The sequence below is a fragment of the Eubalaena glacialis genome, chromosome 15, assembly GCF_028564815.1.
Source record: "Eubalaena glacialis isolate mEubGla1 chromosome 15, mEubGla1.1.hap2.+ XY, whole genome shotgun sequence".
Taxonomy (NCBI): domain Eukaryota; kingdom Metazoa; phylum Chordata; class Mammalia; order Artiodactyla; family Balaenidae; genus Eubalaena; species Eubalaena glacialis.
The window spans coordinates 88,787,571-88,809,742 of NC_083730.1; the positions used below are offsets into that span (position 1 = coordinate 88,787,571).

The 22,172-nt window shown below is 44.8% G+C and overlaps 1 protein-coding gene and 1 pseudogene across 2 annotated transcripts in view; both read left to right on the plus strand.

Moving 5' to 3' along the window:
- The window catches only part of TMEM132B (transmembrane protein 132B), a 378,240-nt gene that overhangs the window by 263,854 nt on the left and 92,214 nt on the right, over positions 1-22,172 (plus strand). The window lies entirely within an intron of this gene.
- Positions 632-1,124, plus strand: LOC133075330 (nucleolar protein 56-like; annotated as a pseudogene).

The following is a 22,172-nucleotide window of genomic DNA, read 5'->3' on the forward strand; positions in this document are numbered from 1 at the left end:
CTCTGAGGGTGTGGCCACTGCTAAATTTCTATTTCCTGGCGTCAGGAGACAAATGTGCCTAATTGTTGACCATCCCCAATTTCTTTTTTTGCACTGACTTAGTATCTTCAGTGGAATTAATTATGATCTCCCTTTGGGGTGGGGTCAGTTTTGATGTGCCTTGCTTGTGTTATTCTCCCTGCTGAAGTTAAGGGGATTGTTACAGTATGCAATAGCTCACTTGAAAGTGCTAAGATCAGAAGGTAAAGAATGCCATATGCCACCCCACTTAGACTTCCTGCTCTACAATGCCATTTTATATGGTAGCTTTTAGGGAAGAAAGGAATGTTGCTTAAGAAAGATCATCATTCCCTGGGCCCAGCAAAGGGACCAAGTTTCCAGAGCCCTGAAGACAAGGGGTGACACCCCAAAATATGGACTCATTCTCCACTCTAACTTCATTGGCCGAGCAGCTGCCAAGAACAAAGGCCGCATCTCCCGGTACCTGGCAAACAAATGCAGTATTGCCTCACAAACTGATTGCTTCTCTGAGGTACCTACCAGTGTATTTGGGGAGAAGCTTCGAGAACAAGTTGAGGAGTGGCTGTCCTTCTCTGAGACTGGAGAGATTCCACGAAAGAATCTGGATGTCATGAAGGAGGCAATGGTTCAGGCAGAGGAAGCAGCTGCCGAGATTACTAGGAAGCTGGAGAAACAGGAGAAGCAAGGCTTGAAGAAGGCAAAGAAAAGGCTGGCTGCAATTGCCCTGGCATCCTCAGAAAACAGCAGTAAGACACCAGAAGAATGTGAGGAGACAAGTGAAAGACCCAAAAAGAAGCAAAAGCAAAATCCCCAGGAAGCTCCTCGGGAGAATGGAATGGAAGACCCATCCGTCTCCTTCTCCAAGCCCCCCAAAAAAGAAATCTTTTTCCAAGAGACAGCTGGCAGTGGAAGTCTCACCAAGAGGAAGAAATCTTTCCCCACAGAGGAACCAGTTAGCGACCCTGAAGAGTCAGGAAACAAGAGGGTCCCCAAGAAAAAGAGGAACTTCTCTTCCAGGGAGGAGCCACTCAACTGTGGACCCCAGCAAGAGCAGCAGCTCCAAGAAAAAGAACAAGCTACGAAAGCTCTCCCAGGAAGATTAGAATGGACATTTCCCTACTAGGGCATAACTTGCAGAGATATTTCCCAACCCATCCCCTATGGCCCAATAAAAGTGAAAACAAAACAAAACAAGAAAGATCATCAGCATTGTTTTAAAATACAAGTAGCAGGGTACTGCCTTTGATTCAACTGTTTTAAGTCCTTGTTTTCGCAAGCTAAATCCCTTATATGTGGAATCTTAAAAAAAAAATGATACAAATGAACTTATTTACAAAACGGAAACAGACTCACAGACTTCAAAAACAAATTTATGGTTACCAAAGGGGAAATGTGGAGGGGAGGGATAAATTAGGAGTTTGGGATTAACATATACACACTACTATATATAAAATGGATAAGCAACAAGGACCTATGGTATAGCACAGGGAACTCTACTCAATATTCTGTAATAACTTATATGGGAAAAGAATCTGAAAAAGAATGGATATATGTATATGTATAACTTTATCACTTTGCTGTACACCTGAAACTAACACAACATTGTAAATCAACTATAGTCTAATATAAAATAAAAAGTGAATTTAAAAAAAAGTTAAGGGGATGAAGTGGGAATTGAACAATATGAAATTTCCCAAAAACAGTGTGCATCCCTGAGTAGCCTTGTCTGTTTCTCCTTACTGGATTGTTGCTGTGGTTGTTTTGAGATTGTGTTGAAACCACAGGAGGTCTGAATTCCGTTACCTCGGCTGCTAATTCCCCAGTCTGCTTGGGAAGCGAATGCCTCAGTCTGTTTTCTAACTTTTCCTTTGAAATACTATTTAACATATCTTTCAGGACCCCGTTATTCAACAGCCTTGGTGGAAGTAGGTTTATTGCAACAGGTATCTCCCTCTTCACAGGAAAATCAATAAGGTTCTTTCTTCCTTAGCTCCAGAAATGAAGGCTGTCTTTGAAAATGGAAGCTGAAGGCTAGAATTGCAGGCCAGTGGGTCTAGCATAGGGTGACTGGTCTCTAAGGAATTCACTGGGATATTCCAGTTGTTAGATTCTTTGAACGCTACCCATCATAGCTCTTTGTATTCGTTAAGATGATTGGTGTTAGCTGCTGTAACAAATAACCCTGTATCTCAGTGGCATAACACAGTCCAGCAAGGCCTGGATGGAGTTTCTGAGCTACATCCAAGTTCAAGCCGTGGTCAGGGACTGCTTCTGTCCTATGCTGTGCCATCTGGAAACTGTGCTTGTTGCCATGCCATCCTTAGAAGTTTCCATGGAAACCCTGGAACATCTCACTGGGTGTTTTCAAAGGCCAGGTTTGGAAGTGGCTTATGTTACCTCTCTCCACATTTCATTGGTCAGTAGGCGGAGACAGGGCTTCAAGGGAGGCTGGCAAGTGTAGCCTTTCTATGTGCCCAGGAAGAACAAACAGCGAGGTGAACGTGTGATACAGCCTTGATGCACTTGTCAAGTATATTGTGCCATTTTCCACCCTTATGTTGTCTTCTTCTCATGGAATTACTTGTTTTTTCTTTTCTTCCTTCCTCCCTTCCTCCCTCCCTTCCTTCCTTCCCTCTTTTCTTTTCTTTCCTTTCTTCCTTCCTTTCTTTCTCTCCCCTTCCTCCCTCTCTCCCTTCCTTCCTTCCTTCTCTTTCTCCCTTTCTTCCTTCCTTCCTTTTTGAAAGTCACACTCATGTTCCCCTCTGAACGTCTGTTGAACTTGACCTTATATCTTTCGTATTCATCATTTGACTGTATGCTGTTGTGTCTTATTCTTTAAATGTTTTCTTTGTCTCAGTCTTGTCTCTTCCATCATCAACTGCTCAATAAGTTCCCAAAGTGGTCGGCTCGGAAGAAGTTTTCCATTTGTCTGGAAGGGGTTGCTGCTCGGTGCCTACAGAATGAGAGCAGTGCCTATTTTAGCTCTTAATTTATGCAAAAACTCTTAGCAAAGTAGAAATAGAAAGGAACTTTCTTAACTTGATAGACAGTATCTTTCAGAACTCATACAATAAACATATGTTTAATAGGAAATCAAAGTTAGGACAAAAGAGGAGGAAGTGTGTTAGTATCATGGCTGACATTGTACCGATTGTCTAGCCAAGACAATAACACATGGGAAAGAAACAAATTATAAAGATTATGTATCAGTTTTTGCTGCAAAACAAATCACCCTAAAATGAAGTTGTCTAAGATAACAACCATTTACTTAGTGTGTAATTATGTGAGTCTGCAATGCTGGTGGGGCTCAGCTGGGCAATTCTTTTTACGGACTTCTCTCTTGTACTGGTGGCCAGCTGCTGGATAGTTGATTGTTGTTGTAGCCACTAAGTTGGGATGCTTCATTTCACAGAGAAACCTATCTGATACAATTAGAAGAAAGGGGACAACACGCTCATTATCTGTGGGTGATATTCTAGTCTACTAAGAAGATCTTAGTATTAGCAACAAGACTGCATTGAAGAAATTGGTTTTATCACATTTAAGCATATGTATACCAATCAGCATTTTGGGGGGCCAGATGTTGGTCCTGAGAGACTTTTTTCTTCAAGCGATGCACTTGCAATCATCATTTGCATATGCAATGATCCCTTTAATTATCTCTGGGTTTGTCTGCAAAAGCTTTCTTGTTATCCAATCTCAGATATCACACACAGATGAATTCAGAGAACTCGAAAATGGTTAGCACTTGACAGAACATGAGAAATCAGGTATTCAGTACCTTCATTTATGGTTGAGAAAATTGAGGCTAAGAGAGGTTAAGAGACTTGTCCATGGTCACACAGCTAGCATAGAGCAAAAGTATGTGTTTTCAGTAGAAATATTAGTATCATATTAGAAGCTAGGCTTTTTGATGCCCGGGTCAATGCTCTTCTAATATCACAGTCACAATTCTCTGACTTATGTCCACTTAAAAGAAGAGGCAGCCAATGGGAATGATCCTAGATGGAAGAGGACAAAAGTAGAACCCTCAATTGGTTCTGGCATCTTTTGAAGGCAGAATCTGCCTAAAAACTTTTATGAAATTTGAACATTGGTTGTGTCCTAGTGCAACTCAGTATGTCTTGGAGTCATCAATGACCTTATATCATGTTGTTATTTGTAGGACACTGTTTAAAACTTAGCAGTTAGAGTGGACAACCTTGTCTTTTTCCTCATCTTAGAGGAAATGGTTTCAGTTTTTCACCATTGAGAACGATGTTGGCTGTGGGTTTGTCAAATATGGCCTTTATTATGTTGAGGTAAGTTCCCTCTATGCCATATGGAATCTAAAAAAAAAAAATGGTTCTGAAGAACCTAGGGGCAGGACAGGAAGATTGTAAAAGATGCAGATGTAGAGAATGGACTTGAGGACACGGGGAGGGGGCAGGGTAAGCTGGGACGAAGTGAGAGAGTGGCATGGACATATATGCACTACCAAATGTAAAATCGATAGCCAGTGGGAAGCAGCCGCATAGCAAAGGGAGATCAGCTCGGTGCTTTGTGACCACCTAGAGGGGTGGGATAGGGAGGATGGGAGGGAGATGCAAGAGGGAGGAGATATGGGGATATATGTATATGTATGGCTGATTCACTTTGTTATAAAGCAGAAACTAACACACCCTTGTAAAGCAATTATACTCCAATAAAGATGTTAAAAATAAATAAAGTTGTATCTACAAAAAAAAAACTTAGCAGTTATACATTTAAACAAATAATTATCTATTTTTGAACTATGTATATCCACTTATAATATTTTAGTGATGTTGAAGGGGGAGGGTTACACCAGAGATTAATGTGCAAAAGATGCTATATTGTTCTCCTTTACTCTTAATAGCAATTAAAATATTAATATGATAAGTTGAATTCTTGCTAGAAGCTAGGCACTGTGTTGAACACTTTGCATATATTATCTAAGTAAATTCTCACAATAACTAGGCAATGTAGGTATTATTATCCACATTTACAGATGAGGAGACTGAGGTGTGATGGGGTTAAACCCAAGGTAAGCAAATGACAAAAGGGGGATTCAAACCCAAGTCTGTCTAGCCTCCAGGTTCCAAGTTCAACTCTTGTTGATGTTTGCTCAGTAAGCCTGTGATAGTTTGAAAATAGGTACATACCTTCTTATGACACTCCCTCCTTTAAGAGGTGGAGCTTAATTCTCCTCCCCTTGAGCATGGGCAGGACTTAGTTACCCACTTCTAAAGAACAGGAGATGGTGGGAGTGATGGTGTGTGACTTCCGAGACCAGGTCACAGAAGGCATTACGCCTTCCTCCTTGTTCTCTCTTGGATCTTGCATCCTGTGGAAAGCTAACCACCATGTCACGAGGACACCCAGCAGCTCTTTGGAGAGGTCCGTGTGGTGAAGAACGGAAGTCCCCAGCCAATGGCCATGTGAGAGCACCATCTTGGAAGTGGCTCCTTCAGCCCGTCAAGCCTTTAGATGATGCAGCCCCAGCCGACCTCCTCACTGCAATCTCATGGGTGACCCTGAAACTCTGCTCAGTGTTATGTAACAACCTAAATGGGAAAAGAATTTGAAAAAGAATAGATACGTGTATCTGTAGAACTGAATCACTTTGCTGAACACCTGAAACTAACACAACATCGTTCATCAATTGTACTCCAATATAAAATGAAAAGTTAAAAAAAAAGAACTCATCAGCTTAGCTCACTCACTCCGATCCATAGGAACTGTGAAATAATAAATGTTCATGGTTTTAATCTGCTAAATTTGGGGATAATTTGTTATGCAGCACCAAATAACTGAATACAAGCCCTTCCAAGGTAGACATGAACCCAGGTAGGCTTGTCTGAGTGAACGCCAACCTGAGCTGCTAAGGGCTGTATGAGTCAAGTTCCCCTCAAAGTCACAACTCAATGAGGGTAGCTTGGTTTTCCCCCCAGTGTCATAATGTTCACTAAACATTCAGGCGATGCTGCCTGTGGGCCACTGGGGTACACAGGTCTCAGGTGATACCTCTTCAAGGGTGGAGAGCCCTGTACCTGGCCTTTCACCTTCTCCAGTGTGGCTGTCTGTATACCTGTGAGCCCACAGGAGAATGGGATATTCTGTTGTGAGTGGACCCTACCCACGTGGACCCAGCTGAGCTTCCTCCATCGTCCCTATGACTCACTGACTCAATGGATCAATAAACCTTTGCTTGTTTGATCAACCATGGGTCCTGACCTGGGCAGAAAATGCAGCCAGTCTTCTCAGTGCATCAGAGACTGAGGATTTCTCTTCTGCTCTTACCTGAGGCCACCTTGGAAGACATAGCACAATATTTAAAACAGACCACTTTTTATTTTTTTACATATACATGTATCTATTCTTTTTCAAATTCTTTTCCCACTTAGGTTGTTACATAATATTGAGCAGAGTTCCCTGTGCTCTACAGTAGGTCCTTGTTGGTTATCCATTTTACATATAGCAGTGGGTGCATGTCAATCCCAAACTCCCTAACTATCCCTCCCCCCAACCCATCCCCCCTGGTAACCATAAATTCGTTTTCTAAGTCTGTGAGTCTCAAAGAGACCACTGTGAATGAGCAGGAATGGAAAAGTCAACCTCTTTCTCTGGGAAACAGGGTTGGGGTAAAAAGGAGTCTGCAAAGCCAGGTGTCAGATTGACAATTAAATCAGATTAATAAATTGGATTTTCGGGAAGATTCCTGGAAAAGGGGAGCATTTCATCAAGGAGGCCCAATAACCCTTTCAAGTGGAAGTGGCCCAGGGTCACGGGGACCTGGGTTTCCGTGGGTTTATGAGAGCAGCCTGCTGCCCCTCCCTCCTCGCCTCACAGGACTGGGGAGCAAACGGGGTCTTTGACCATCTGTGCAGGCTGTTCTGTGTTCAGTTCAAATCTGAAGCTCAGCCTTTGTCTGTCTCCTGACGCGACTGCTGGTTGACTATTTTGCCGCTCCTTGCGGTGTCCTCCAAATACTGCTTCATGCTGTTTGCACAGCTAATTGCACGTATCCCACGTCTGGCGGGGCAGGTGTGAATGTGGGCTGCGGCTTTGCCTCTTCCCCATTACTGGGTACCATGCACCCCACATCCCCCATGGCCTTTCCAAGTCCATCTCCCATCATCCTTTGCAGTTTCTCGATCTCAGGGGGACCTGCGGCCAGGACTTCATGGACGCAGGTCAGGCTGTACAAGTGATGCTCTGGGCAGGCCATGGGGTCCTTGGGGTCCTGGAGGTAGTGGGGACTCTGTGAGAGTGACAGAAGGGCTAACGTGATCCTACCGTCAGCATCCCTGCTTCCCTTCTCAGCCAGCCAATCACTGCAGGGATGGATGGGGCAGCATCCGGAGAAAAATGCACCACCTTAGGCGGACACAGGCTTCTCTGGTCCTGTTTCTTGGCAATCACGTGAAGGAACCCCCTTTGTCCTTCACTCAGTCCTGCGAAGATTTCATTTAGCTCCTGAGAGGTGCCGGATATTGTGGGTGTCCCGGGGACATGGTGTGAGTGAATAAAAAGGACACAGTTCCCGCCCTCTGAAGCTTACATTCAAGTGAGGGAGAAAAAAATGAACCCGTAAATGTGCATAAGCACCTAATTTCGGATGGCGGCGTGTACTGTGAATGAGAGTACAGTGAGAGAGAGTAAAAGGGAGGGGACCCGTATCTGGGGCAGAGAAGTCCTGTCTCTGCAGGTGGAAATCTACGATCATGATAATAATTACGTGCAGAGCAGTTTTCTACATGCTCCACACATGGGCTCCTTTAATCCTCTCAACAACACTGTGAGGTCCTCACCTCCCGAGGCTCAGCTTTGCGAGGACCTTGACCACACTGCTTGAAGCATTTTGTCACAAGGCAGTTTGTCTTAGGTCCGTCAGTCGGTTCAAGCTAAGGCACCAAAGACATCTGGGAAGACGTTTGCAATACGTAAAAGTTGCAATGGATCCATATTTCTATATGCCCCCCTTCTGCCCTCCAGAATCCCCCGGAAGCTCTCTGGTGGTCCAGCCTAACTGGAAACAGACACAGGAGTGCTGGAGATGTATTCAGCCTTGCCAGGCTGGCGCTCTGCAGAGGCGGCACTTCAGCAGGCATGGGGCACACATCTGGAGGGTCCTAGGGGTCCCACCAGAGCCAACCTCGCGTGACAGGCTCGCTACTTATTCTCTCTTGGCCCTCAAGCACTCTTGCACTCTTCTCTGCTGTGTGATTTGGGGGTTCATGCCAACAGATCGAGTCACCTGGGCTCCCTTGCTGCTGGCTTCTGGCCGGGCTCAGTCAGTGGGAGGCCTTAGTGGGAGACCAGAGGGCAGGAAGAGAAAGGTCCTTCCTGCATGTGTCCCCCCCCAGGGCTACAGCTCCTGCTAGATGGCCCCCCATCCACCAGCTCTCACGGGGCTCCAGGAACACTATTCTCCTCCACTCCCCCCATAGTGCTTCAAACTCGGGGCAGTGACAACTTTTTGCTGTCACTCACCTCTGGCTTTTTCAACATTTCCTTGTTATTTCTCTTATCCCTGCTTGTTCCTCTGCAAATATTCCCTTCATCCCATACTATTCCATTAAACCAATATGAGTGGAACCCTGCTTCCTGCTGGGACCACTACAGGCGCACCAGGCAACAGCCCTGAGACTTCACCGTGTAAGCAGTGAGCAGTGTGCCTGGGCTTGCTGATGTCTTCCTGCAGAGGACACTGGGCAGATGGGATAGACCATCCCCTGCCATATCACACGTGTGCTGGGGTTACTGCGTTTTGAATAATATTGGGGCTGGAAGGATGTCGAGCATTCCTTTGGTGGCAGGTTCTTGAATATGTCTTGGTCTTTTAATACAAAGTCCTTTAAAAAAAAGACTTAATATCTGACTGCCGTTGCTTGAGAGACTAGCCTGAACATTTTTAAATGCACTTTAGTGCAAGATGGTTGAGAAGCTGCGAGAGACGCTGAATTCATTTTGATCCATTTGAGTTGTAACAACACAATACCCTGTCCTCCTGAAACTATATTGTCTTCAACTCTGTGCGTTCTTCACTTGTTGAACTATGATGGATGCTAGTCACTTAGCTCTAGATTTTGAAACAGAAAAAATAAACTGGGAAATGATCTCCCTGGATTTCAAGACGAGCTTATAGAATGGGGTTGGGAGATGTGTCACTGTAAGTGTTAGTAATTTAGGCATTTTAAGGAGGTTTCATACTGGCGTTTGGGTCCATTTTCTGGAAATATGAGGTTGCCCATGGCAGGCAATACTAGACTTTAAGAAAGGAGGTTTGCTAGCACTTGATATTGATTTATTGCTCTATTCGGCTCTCCCTGTACATCAGCTGAAATATGGCTGAATGCCAGTGAAAAGTCACCAGAGTTGAAATTATGAGGCAAGTAAAATAATGCCTCTTCTGTATCGTGAACTACTGCATCTCCATCTCATGATAGACTTGAATGCTATCATATTTATATCCGTTTTTTTTAGTTGCAAGCAGAAGGGGCTTAAATCAGCTAATAACCAAATATCAGAGACAATGCTTTGGCTCTAGTCCTGGGACAGTCCAGGGCGTGAATCTGGCTCCTTGGCTGGCTCTAGGACCTCCTAAGATGTAATTCTCTCCCTTGCTCCCCGCCTCCATCACCTCTTCGGCATCGGCATCCTCTTTTGCCTTCATTCTCAGGCAGGTGCTCTTGATAGGCCGAGAGCTTAATTCTACCAGCTCAGAATCTCTAAAGAGACCAAGTTTCCAATTTCCTCCACCCCATTTCTTTCTGTGCTTTGCAAAGACCACTCTCTGTTAGTGCAGACTTTCTTTAGGCTGTGGACCGTAGCATGGGTTAGGTCTCAGCTCTTTTCCTAGCAAGCATATTCTGGTCATGACCTTGGAGCCAGGTATTGGTTTGGATGCTGTTTCTATGATTTCCTAATTGTGGCACTGGAAGAAAGTCACACAACATCTCTGAGACTGCCCCATCATGTGTAACTTGGCAATGATAGAGCCTCTCTCAGAGGGCCATGGTGAGATTTAAGTGATGACACTTGGCACTTGGTACATGCCAGGTGCCGGGTGGGGTGCTGTTATGAAACACCTGGGCTCATGCCTTGGCTCAGAGAGAAAGTTAACCCAACTGCAGAACCGTAGCATCCCTTACGTCTATGGTTGTCTCATTGTTTGGAATTCTTTTCTTTTACTTTATGCTGATAGAGAACTGGATGGGGTTAGGTCTCTGTAGCCAGGGGTGGGGTGTACAATGGCAACTGGTTTCTGGAAAGCCCTGTCCCTTGGTGGCATGTGTGAGATTTTATGAAAAGGGCCTGCATGACTGCTGACTGGTTCTCAGGGCTGAAGGCTGGTCCGTGGAAGTATCTGTAGATGGACCACAAGGCAGCCACCTGTTTACCCTCTGCTTCCTGCTCCCTCCGTGAGCTCGTGCCGGTGTTTGTGCGTGTGTGCCCATGAGTGCATGTGTGTGCAGGACGTGCGTGCTTGCACAAACCTCCAGCAAGCTTATTACCACCTCAGGGCCTTTGCCCCTGCTGTTCCCCTGTCTGGAACACTGACCCGTGTCCTCCATCAGTGAAATCTCAGCCCTTCAATATCTGTTCTCAGAGGGGCCTCTTCTCACAACTCTATCCAAATGATCCCTCTCCCCATCACTTTACCCCGTTTTATCTTCATCTCTGTGTATCTCTGCATCAGTCAGGATGGGCTCGTTGATGCGGTGATAACAAACCACCCCCAAGTCTCAGCGGTTTAAAACAAGCAAGGTTTATTTTGCACTCATGCTGTGAGCCTCTGGCGACTCTGACCATCATAATCTCGAAGGCGGCCCAAAGGGCACCTCATCTTGAACTAGAGGCTTGTACTGGTGATGAAATACTTGCCCAGAAGGGAGACACACAATGTGTTGGTCGGGCTCCATCCAACCTCAAGTGGGCCAGAAAATAGGAAACGGCAAGTATTTAGGGCAAGTCACTAATGACTATCACGTTCACTATTTAATAGTGAACTCATTTAATTTTATATTTGCTTTGTAATAGTTCCCTTCTACCAGAATATAAACTCCAGGAGAGCAGGAATCCCCCCTGCCTTCCTCACGGTTGGTCCCCAGTGCGGAGAACAGAGCTTGGCGCCCACGAGATGCTAACACGTTTTATCAAACGTTTGAATGAATGAGTTATAGCCCAGAACTTAAGAGACCCAGCGAAGAGTGTAAGTTTGCGAAACCCTGGCAGAATTAGAAACTGGGTATAGACTACAGCTTCTTGTTATGTCTTCCTAGGCACGTTGACCGTGATGTTCTGGGACAGTCCTAACTCAAGACGTTGGGTTCCCATTAGAGGCTCACAAACCTCCAGCAACATGCTCTCGTTCTGCGCTCAGAAAGCGTGGTCCCCCCACTCCTAGCATCTCCCAGGAGGGTGAATCCAGCCAGCGTGCATCAGAGGAAGCAAACTGTGGCCTTAAGACTGAATAGAGTTTTCAAGGAAACTGGCTTGGCAGGCACTGACCTTGAAGGTTCAGAGGCGAAGTAGGAATTTCTCTTTGTTCGAATGTCGGGCCTGAGTCCCAGACTTGCCCTTTTCACCCAGCTGTGCTCAGTCTCTCTCCCAGCACCCTCCTGCCCTCCCGCCCCACCGGTGGTGGAGGGTGCATGGGGACGTACTCAGGATGCCAAAGGTCGTCTGGCCGAATGGCCATCACAAGGCCACAGAGCCGCTCATTAGTGCAGTCTGGCTCAGCCACCGGAACAGATGTTACCGTTCGTCCCGTGGTTTCAGGCCAATTAGTGGTCGTCTTCCTCCGAGGGTCTGACCTGGTGCTGACTTCCTCGGATCTCATCATTATCTGGAATCATTTTCATTCCTTGAGAACATACAGAGGTGGGAAATGAGATTGATGTAGGGTGAGCACTGGGCAAGTTCAAGGTGCTGGTACAGGAATCCTACGTGAACTCAATGTCTCCATCCCTGGAACCTCTACACAGAGGTCTTTCCCTGTCCTGGAACATCCTATTTTTGCATCCTGTAATGGGGTATATGAACAGCCTTGCACAACAACACCAAAAAATCTAACTTTTAACCACCGTTTCCTATTATTTCATGCATGATTCTGGCTCATACTTGCTCCTCTGGACCAAATTAGTCTCTTAAAGTATGGCAGGATAGGGCTTCCCTGGTGGCGCAGTGGTTGAGGGTCTGCCTGCTAATGCAGGGGACACGGGTTCGAGCCCTGGTCTGGGAAGGTCCCACATGCCGCGGAGCGACTGGGCCCGTGAGCCACAACTACTGAGCCTGCACATCTGGAGCCTGTGCTCCGCAGCAAGAGAGGCCACAATAGTGAGAGGCCCGCGCACCGCGATGAGGAGTGGCCCCCACTTGCCGCAACTAGAGAAAGCCCTCACACAGAAACGAAGACCCAACATGGCAATCAATCAATCAATCAATCAATCTTTAAAAAAAAAATATGGCAGGATAGGCTCAATTCTATGTAAAGAATTTCAGGATTGCTTGAATAGATATAATCAGCAAAGGGGAAGTTGAAGAAGTTACATGCACATAATCCTTTCTAATTGCGGTTGACTTGAGACCCAATTTCTATGGAGTAATTGGCCTAAAAGAAAGATTTTTTGAGGCTATTGTAATTAATACAGTGGGCCAAGTAGGAGATGTGATGGGATCATTGGGTTTTAATTAATCGGTGACAGGAGAATTCCTGTTTCCTGAAGGAGAGCTTCTCTCTTAGGGAGATTTACACACTGTGGGAATTACAGGGGCCTGCAAATCACCTCCACTGAATTTCTGCCCAGCTGACATTTATTGAAAGGCTGCCAGGTAAATTGAAGGTTACAGGAATTCTAATCTGATTTTCAACCCAAACGGCATTCAGAATGTCAGTCTATTTGTGGGATTCTCTTAACTCGACTCAGTTTCAAGGTTAATGAGGTTATAGATTCTGTTTGGGTTTGTTTTTGAACACCCCAGAGTGTCTGTCTGTCTGTCTGGCTTGTCTTTAATTTTTTTGTTTGCTCTTGTGATGTTGAAATAACTCCAGGTGATTTGGAGGTGCTTTGAGAATGCTAGAACCAAAGGTAGATATCTTACCTTCTTAGATTAAACTGTATCACGATTATTTGTGATACTCTCTTGGAAAAGTGGTCCTTATTATCCTTACTTATCAGTGAGTCCTCTGTAACACAGTACCTGCCTTCAAAACGTTAGCATCGGATGCAAGGTGCATAAGTTCTAGAGATCCGCAGTACAACACTGCCTATGGTTAACAATACTGTGTTGTACACGTAAAATTTGTGAAGAAGGTAGATTCGTCTTAAATGCTCTTACCACGATGAAAAAAATAGCATCGGTGATTCCAAGTCCAGTAGTGGCTAAGGAGTTGGTCTCATGGTAATACTCTCACGGTTGACTGCAGAAAGTACAGAAATACCCAGCTACCTGAAGGTTGTAGAGAGGGACCAAAAGAAGCAGACACCTGGCAGAAGGGAGCAGCATTGTGTGAATTTCCCGTTTTATGACTTACAGACTCATGGAAGGCCCCAGGCAGGGAAGCTGAAACTCAGAAAATCCAGGCTTTCTCGATGCGGTTATAAAGATGCCCACAGAGGAATATGTACATTGGAAGAGAGTGGGAATGAGTGATGCATGGATGGACCCAGCTAGGGACGGACTGGGGGGACCTCACACTCAGGGATCCACATGTTACACTCTGAGGAAGCCAAAGAGGTGTGGGGTGGAAGGGTGCACTCTGAGATTGACAGCTCATTCATTCATTTATGCATGGTGTATTTACGGAGTTCCTCCTATGGACCAGGTATTTTCTAGGCGTTGGAAGTATCGCAGGGAACGTGAAGAAAAATCCCTGCCCCCATTGAGTTTACAACCTAGGAGACAGAAACAGCCCATAGCAAAAGCAAGTAAATAAATAGAGGAACTCCCCGACGTATGAACCGTCAAGTTGTGAACTTTCAAAGATGCGAACGTGCGTTCGCATGTCCAGTCGCATAAGCTAGTTCACGTGTCTGGCGTACATGGTCACGTGCGTGCATCCTCTGCAAGTGGCTGTGCTTTTGTGTCCTTTACTGTACAGGACTGTGTAGAGTACAGCAGTACAGTATCTTTATTTCTTGCCTGTTCACTCGATGCCAGCCCCTGGATGCCAGCTGTTGTACTGTACTACTGTGCTTTTCAAGGTTCTGTACTGTAAGATTAAAAATGTTTTCTTTATTTTTTGTGTTTGTTTGTTTTTTATGTATTATTTGTGTGAAAAGCATTATAAACCTATCGCAGTACAGTACTATATAGCCAATTGTGTTAGTTGGGTACCTAGGCTAACTTTGTTGGACTTAACGAACACGCTCTCGGAACAGAACTCGTCCGTATGTAGGGGACTTACTGAAGGGCATGTTCAATGATGTTAAGTGAGAAAAAGGAGGGGAGGGGGAAAGGGCTGGCCGGTGTAGGAGATGGGTCTCTCAGCAGCGTCACCTAAGGAGACAACACTTAGGAGGCAGCTTTTCAGGCCTGCCCTGAAGGTGAGGGTTGAGCTGTACAGGTGTCGTAGGGAAGGGGCTCCAGGTAGAGGGAGAGGCAACGGGAAGACCTCAAGGCAGCCGCATGCCTGGTGCTGGAGGAACAGTGAGGGACCGGACAGAGTGACCGAGGGGACGGTGGTAGCAAAGATGTTCAGGGAAATAACAAGCGTTGGGGCAGGGGGACCGGGTTGTGGAGGGCCTTATAGATCCTTGTAAGGAAATGGGCTTTTATGCGAATGAGATGAGAATTCCTTAAGGGTTTTGAACAGGTCAGTGAAAATATTTGCCTCTGATTTAACAGGAGTACTCTGGCCGCTGTGTGGAGAGAATAGAGTAGAGGGCTGGGGGTGAGGGTGGAAGCGAGGGATCATTTAGGAGGTGATTACAGTAACCGGGCAAGAGACGGTAATGGCTTGGACCAGTGTAGGTGTAGTAGATATGGAGAGAGTGAAGGTATTTAAAAGATATATTTCCCAGGTGGAAGTGACTGGCTTTCTGGACAGCACAGATGCTGGCTATTAAGGAAAGGGAAGCGCTCAGGCTGACCAAGGTTTTGACCTGAGAAACTGGAAGGATGGATGGCCTTGCCTGTGATGGGGGTGTGGTCTTGGCCTTGGGGAAGAGCAGAAGTTCGGTGTCAAGTCTGAGATGCCTTTTGGAGCCCTAAGTGGAGCTGCTGAATAGGCAGTTGGATAAGAGTCTGGAATTTGGGAGACAAGTCCTAAACCTCACGATTCTCTCTCTTTTTTTAAAATTTATTTTATTGAAGTACAGTTGATTTACAATGTTGTGTTAATGTCTGCTGTACAGCAAAGTGATTCAGTTATACATATATATGTACATTCTTTTTTTATATTCATGATGGTTTATCACAGGATATTGAATATAGTTCCCTGTGCTGTACAGTAGGACCTTGTTGTTCATCCATCCTATGGATAATAGTTTGCATCTGCTAATTCCAAACTCCCAATCCTTCCCTCCCCCACCCCCTCCCCCTTGGCAACCACAAGTCTGTTCTCTATGTCTGTAAACCTCGTGATTCTTGCCCCTTCTGACTCCACCCCTTAAGGGCCGTGAATCCTCCTAGTACTTACTGACAGATGTCTGTGGTCTTGAAATGATGCTGTAGGTGAAGGTGAGCTTTCTTCTGATCTAGAGTTCTGCGGGCAGCTCCTCTTGGGCCTGATCTTTGCTGGGTTGGCCACGAACATTCCCCCGGTCATCTAATTGTTTCAGTCCCCTTCATGGGGAGCCCAGTGTAATCCTTCGTGCAGGATGTTTCTCCCGTATCTCAGCAGGGAAAACACCAAGACAGGTGATAAATTGGCGCTGATTGTAGCTGCCAGTTGGCCCCTGGTGACCAGGGTAACCTGCAGGATGCTGGACTCGTAGGTGCCCTCCACAGCCACCTGGAGGAGCCCAGCTAAACCAGCACACACGGGGTGCGACCTGGGGACCCCAGCCTCATTAGCAGCGGCTCTCCTTGGAGGAGCCAACCTGCCCCATAGGCAGCAGAAGAATCCGCGTATAATGAGGCCCTTCCCAGTCTAGGTGCAGAGAAATCCTGTGCAACGCGACAGGAGAAAGGCTTTCACTGAGAAACAGACTCCTTGAAAGATACTTAGAGCCTTGTGTGTGCCTCTGCTTGTGTATGTCACTGGGCCTGGGACAGAGGTGGGGACACGGTCCTTTCTATCAACGTGCCAGCATGAATGAATGAGTACGTGTGATGTTTACTCTCCCTCCAGCACGATCTCTGGAGTCAGACCGGTGGTGAACCCCAGAGACTCCATCGGTACCTCCATCGGACTTGGAGGAGGATGGTCCTTGCTGGGGCCCCTGGTCAGATGGGGTCATGTGACTGGTTCCGTCCTCACTTCCAGACCAGAGCACTTCATTGTCAGGGAAAGAATGACCAGAGCTCTCCTTTCCCTTTGGGTCAGAGATCAAATGTTCTAGAGGCAGAACAGAGGGTACAAAGTGCTCTGTTTGTGTAAAAACGAAGCAAAGAATCACTCGTGTTCAGGCTCGTAGGTGCCCGGACTATCTCTGGAGGACCAATGAGAAAATGAATAACTTTGTGCCATTTGCAGCAACATGGATGGACCTAGAGATGATCGTACTAAGTGAAGTAAGTCAGACAGAGAAAGACAAATACCATATGATATCACTTATATGTGGAATCTAAAAAATGATGCAAATGAACTTACTGACAAAACAGAAATAGACTCACAGACTTAGAAAACAAACTTATGGTTACAAAAGGGGAAAGGTGGAGGGGAGGGGTAAATTGGGAGTTTGGGATGGACACATACACACTACCGTATTTAAAATAGATAACCAACAAGGACCTACTGTAGAGCACAGGGAACTCTGCTCAATATTCTGTAACAACCTAAATGGGAAAAGAATTTGAAAAAGAATAGATACGTGTATATGTGTAACTGAATCACTTTGCTGTACACCTGAAACTAACACAACATTGTTAATCCACTATGCTCCAATATAAAATAAAAATTTTAAAAAACCCCAAACAACCAAACAGCAGTGGATTCCATGAGTCCTTGTGCGTAACAAGAGTATCACTCAAGGTTGGTAGCAGGAAGAAACAGAGGACAACTCTGAGAAGCTGTATTCAGGAAGTCGGTGGGAGGTGATTTCTGGTCTGTCATTTCCTACAAAGGTTTTCAGAATGTTGTCAGAAAGACAGAGGCAGAGGGGGGAAAATTAATTGTGGCAATTGTCTTCGCTGTCTCTGGGCTTGCCATGGTGATGCTGATAAAATCAAATAAGCTGGAAGTGAGGAGAAATAGTGTGAGAAATAGTCCAGGATCCGGCAGCTGAGAGAGTGGAGGCGCCCATGGTGTTCGCTCATTATCAAGATTGATCGTTTTCAGCTCTGGGAAAATGTTGGTAAGCAACACCTCACACCAGTCTGTGAGGTACTTTGAAATATTTAAAAATGCAAAAAAGAAGAAGAATTTAATACCTTTTTTTTTCTGTGGTTGGAAAGTGGGGCAATGAGTTGGTCGACTTATCATGAGCTGGTTTGAGCTAGGTGGAGAGTTTCTGGGAGTATCTACCGCAGAAGAATGTATTTGAGATTTCAACAAAATGAGAATAAGCCAAGCAAGGGAGAGTTGATGATGGTAGCTTTCTTTTTTTTTTTTTATTGAAGTGTAGTCGATTTACAATATTTTGTTAGTTTCAGGTGTATTGCAAAGTGATTCAGACATACACACACACACACACACACACACACATATGTATTTCAGATTATTTTCCAGATAAGCAACAATGATTTACTGTGTAGCATAGGGAACCACGATATATTCAATATCTTGTAATAACTTATAATGAAAACTAAAAAATATATAACTGAATCGCTTTGCTATATACCTGAAACTAACACAATATTGTGAATCAATTATACTTCAATTTAAAAAAATAATGCTACAATCAACACTGGTGCGCAACTTTTTATGTGGACATATGTTTTCATTTCTCTCGCGTAAATACCTAGGAGTGAACTTGCTGGTACACGTGGTAATGCTGTTTAGTTTTTTGAGGAACTGCACAGCTGTTTTCAAAATCAGCTGTACCATTTTACATTTTTACCAACAATGCATGAGGGTTACAATTTCTTCACATTCTTGCCCGCATATTTTTGTCTGTCTTTTTGACTACAGTCAGCCTAATGGTTTAAACGTGGTATCTCACTGTGGTTTTGATCTGCGTTTCCTTAATGGGTAATGATGTTGAGCATCTTTTCATGTGCTTATTGGCCATTTTTATATTTTCTTTGGAGAAATGTCTATTCAAATGCTTTGCCCCATTTTTTTTTTTTGCTATTGAGTTGTAAAAGTTCTTTATATATTTTGGATACTGATTTTTTTTTATCAGATATATGATTTGCAAATATTTTCTCCCATTCTATAGGGTGTCCTTCCATTTTATTGATAGTATTTGAAGCATTAAAGTTTTAAATTCTGTTTCTTTTTTTGTGTGTGTGTGCTTGTGCTTTTGGTGTTATATCTGAGAAACCATTGCCTGAACCAAAGTCACAGAGATTATTGCTTATGTTTTTTCCTAAGAGTTTTATAATTTTAGCTCTGACACTTAGGTCTTTGATCCACTTTGTGTGAACAGCACCCTGCTGTTCTAGCTGATGGTTGCCACTTGGGAATGTGGGGTAGATAGTGTTGCCTGCTCTTCCAATTTTTCCAAGAAGCCAGAGATACCAAATTTTTTTTGGTGTGAATATTCTGCATTTCAAAACATTGGCACCCAAGTCAAATTTCGTGAAAACACAGTAGTGGAGGTGGTTACTAACTGTGGCCCTAGCCACCTGCAGCACAGGTGCCACATTGTAACCTCTGGGTTTTCTATTCAACTTGCCTAGTCCGCCAGAAATGCAATAAACGAACCCCTGTTCTTGGACTATTCCCATGTGACACATTAGGATTTTTTAAAGGTTCTAGATAGCAATTGAATGGGAAGTCTTGAAATTAAACCAATGAGGAGAGAAGGTTTTGAGTCCAAAAGTCCCTGCTCTAAACTAGGGGCTTTTAAATGTTTTTAGACCTTTGCCTGCCGACTACAGCCTGATTCGTCAACCTGAAACATTCTTTCCACAGCGAGCTCGGAGAGAGCAGTGCTGCCTTTTGACAAAGCAGACCTGAGAAGGCAGTGCCTGGATCTTGTGAAATTGCAGAAGGAGATGATTTATTCATGCCAGGTTCTGAGAGCTGGGCATGAGGTCATGACGAAAAGAGCTGCGTGACAGGCAGAGAGATGGACTAAAGACCCTCTGCCCGATGTGGATGAACCTAGAGTCTGTCATACAGAGTGAAGTATGTCAGAAAGAGAAAAATGAATATCATATATTAACACATATATGTGGAATTGAGAAAAATGGTACAGATGAACCTATTTGCAGGGCAGGAATAGAGACGTAGACGTAGAGAATGGACATGTGGACACGGTGAGGAAGGAGAGGGTGGGACGAACTGGGAGATTGGGATGGACGTATATACACTACCGTGCGTAAAATAGATAGCTAGTGGGAACATACTATAAAGCACAGGAAGCTGAGCTCGGTGCTCTGTGACCACCTAGAGGGGTGGGATGGGGGCGGGGGTGGGAGGGAGGCCCAAGAGGGAGGGGATATAGGTGTACATAGAGCAGATTCACTTCATTGTCCAGCAGAAACTAACACTACATTGTAAAGCAATCATACTCCAATTAAAAAACAATTAAGAAAAAAAAAAAGACCCTCTAGACCCTCTAGCATGGGCTCTAGAGCCAGGCTCAGTAGTTGTGGCACGCGAGCTCAGTAGTTGTGGCTCACGGGCTCTAGAGCGCAGGCTCAGTAGTTGTGGCGCACAGGCTTAGTTGCTCCGTGGCATGTGGGATCTTCCCGGACCAGGGATCGAACGCGTGTCCCCTGCATTGGCAGGCGGATTCTTAACCACTGTGCCACCAGGGAAGTCTTTTTGAATTAGTGTTTTTGTTTCTTTCGACTATAGACGGAGGAGTGGAATTGCTGGGTCATGTGGTATAAATATAAAATTGTATTTTTTTTAATTGAAAAAAGCTTATTTAACTTTTTAAAAAGAAATTTCATTCTTCTATTTTATTTTTAGGATAGCATTTATCATGACCTGGGCTTACCTTGTTTGTTTATTTACCTGACTATTAAGAGAGAAATCTCATCTATTTTGTCTACCAGTGAATTCTCCATGGCTAACACATATTCACTGCTTAATAAATGTCACTGAATAAATGAATATGCCAGGGATTGTAGTGACCATGGTGTTATGATAGGTTTTGACCTTTGAGAACTTATGTTCATAAGATTTAGCAATTGTGCTCCTTGGTATTTACCCAAAGGAGTTGAAAACTTATGTCTACACAAAAGCCTGTACACAGATGCTTATAGCAGCTTTGTTCATAATTGTCAAAACTTAGAAGCAGCCAAGCTGTCCTTCAGTAGGTGAATGGATAAATAAACTGTGGTCCATTCAGACAATGGGATATTATTCAGTGCTGAAAAGAAATGAGCTATCAAGCCATGAGAAGATGGGGAGAGGCCTTAAATGCATATTATTCAGTGAAAGAAGCCAATCTGAAGAGGCTACATACTATATGATTCCAACTCTATGACATTCTGGAAAAGGCAAAACTCTGGAGACGATGAAAAGATCAGTGGTGGCCAGGGGTTGGGGAGCGGAGCGATGAATAGATAGAGCACAGAGGATGTTTAGGGCAGTGAAAATACTCTGTATGAGACCATAATGGTGGAGACTTGTCACTATACATTTGTTCAAACCTATAGAATATACAAAACCAAGAGTGAACTGTAATGTAAACTGTGCACTTTGGGTGATAATGATGTGTCCATGTAGATTCATTGATTGTAACAAATGTACCATCTGTTGGGGGATGCTGATAATGGGGGAGGCTCTGTGTGTCTGGGGGGAAAGGGGGTATATGGGAAACCTTTGTACCTTCTCCTCAATTTTGCTGTGAACCTAAAACTGCTCTAAAAAAATAAAGTCTTAAAAAAAAAAGATTACATTCTAGTAGTAGAGACAGACCTATCTTCTCAAAGCAGAGTATATAAATATACGTACCAGGCAGGCAGGAGAATAGGTCTCAAAACCCAGCTGACTGGGACTTCTCTGGTGGCGCAGTGGTTAGGAATCCACCTGCCAATGCAGGGGACACAGGTTCGAGCCCTGGTCCGGGAAGATCCGGCATGCCACGGAGCAACTAAGCCCGTGCGCCACAACTACTGAGCCTGTGCTCTATGAGACCGCGAGCCACAACTACTGAGCCCGCGCACCACAACTACTGAAGCCCGTGCGCCTAGAGCCCGTGCTCCGCAACAAGAGAAGCCACTGCAATGAGAAGCCCGCGCACCGCAACGAAGAGTAGCCCCCGCTCGCCGCAACTAGAGAAAGCCTGCGTGCAGCAACGAAGACCCAACGCAGCCAAAAATAAATACATAAAATAAATAAATTACAAAAAAAAACCTCCAGCTGACTGGTAGCCTCTCGTCTCCCAGAATGCATATGACACCCCCCTACACACAAATTGACAGGGTGTCCTACTTGGTCTGTTGACTGTGTTCAGAGACTTAAACAAATACGTATGGAACTCCTGCACTTTTCCAGGCACCGTGCCAGCTGCCACAGCCAGCGCAGTAGCAATACAGGTACACCGTTGTCCTGGTGGCATGAACAGTCAAGAGAGGAAGTCGGAGTTCAGTCTCATCGTATTTACCGCGAGTAACCAGCAGGCTTCCTCTGGGGCGTTTGCTCAGTGTAATCATCGTTCAGTAGTTACCTGGCTTTTTGGTCATCTTTTAAAATAATGCCCAGAAAAAGGCTCATAAGAAAAAAGCAGAATCCCTGAGACCAGAGACAGCCTCTCTTCCTCCATTTCTAGAAAAAAAAAACTCATGTGGGGAAAGCATCTCCGCCTGGTAGCTCAGAATTATCTAGAAGTTTGTGGGGAGAAAAAATAGTTTAAGTAAATGGTACAACCTGCTGGAGAGCAGTTCAAGCTTTGGAACTGTCCCTCGTTCTTTACTGC